This window comes from Haemaphysalis longicornis, unplaced genomic scaffold (genome assembly GCF_048455015.1).
Source record: "Haemaphysalis longicornis isolate Haplotype H1 unplaced genomic scaffold, Haemaphysalis longicornis Haplotype H1 scaffold_5, whole genome shotgun sequence".
NCBI classification, from domain to species: Eukaryota; Metazoa; Arthropoda; class Arachnida; order Ixodida; family Ixodidae; genus Haemaphysalis; species Haemaphysalis longicornis.
Genome location: NW_027526385.1, coordinates 133732416 through 133733215, shown reverse-complemented (window position 1 = coordinate 133733215; position 800 = coordinate 133732416). Strand labels below are relative to the sequence as shown.

Here is an 800-nt window from a genome sequence, read left to right as displayed (position 1 = left end):
CCGAACCTCTGACCCCCAGAATACCGCTCTGGTGCGATAACCACTACGCTAACTTTTCACCATTTTTTTCAGCACTTTCTTTCAGACTCAGAAACTTCTTCATCTGTTTTTATGACCTACCGCATTCCCCCCTTTTCTTTCCGAGGTTTTCTTCGCTGCCAACTCTTATTCTGTCATATTTCACCGAACCCCTCATTTTCGATTTCTGATACGCTACATGCATAGCGAGAGCCTTTGTTCTGGCAGTCTTGGTGCCAAAGGTAGCTTAAGAGGGTTTAACCCTGGTTGACTACTGTCGACATGTCGTAGACACTCCAGTCACGGTCAGGGGGTTAAGAAGAAGGTCTCCTTCACCCCGAGTAGTCCGAGTGGCACTGGCTACCACCCCCAAGTGCTGGAAACAAAAAATACCTTGACAAAAATACCCAAGAAAGTGGTGGGAAACTGCCACCCAGGTAGCGTAGTGGTTATCGCACCAGACCAGTATTCTGGAGGTCGTGGGTTCAGATCCCACCCGGCGGGCATTTTTTCACCACTTTCTTTCTGACTCAAAAAATTTATCTGTTTCTATGACCTACCGCATTTCCCCCTTTGCTTTCCGAGGTTTTCTTGACTGCCAACCGTTATTTTGTCATAATTCACCGAACCCATCATTTCCCATTTCTGATTCGCTACAGGCATAGCGAGGGCTTCTATTCTGGCAGTGTTGGTGCCAAAGGTAGCTTAAGAGGGTTCAACGATGGTCGACCACTCTCGACATGTCGTAGACCCTGGAGTCACGACCCCGGGGTTAAAAAGAA

The 800-nt window shown here is 47.9% G+C and overlaps 1 non-coding gene across 1 annotated transcript; it reads left to right on the top strand.

Annotated features, from left to right (window-relative positions):
* The first annotated feature begins 446 nt into the window (after positions 1-446).
* On the top strand, positions 447-524 carry Trnat-agu (transfer RNA threonine (anticodon AGU)). Its single transcript has one exon. It is a non-coding gene; the product is annotated as a tRNA-Thr (tRNA).
* The last annotated feature ends 276 nt before the right edge of the window (positions 525-800 follow it).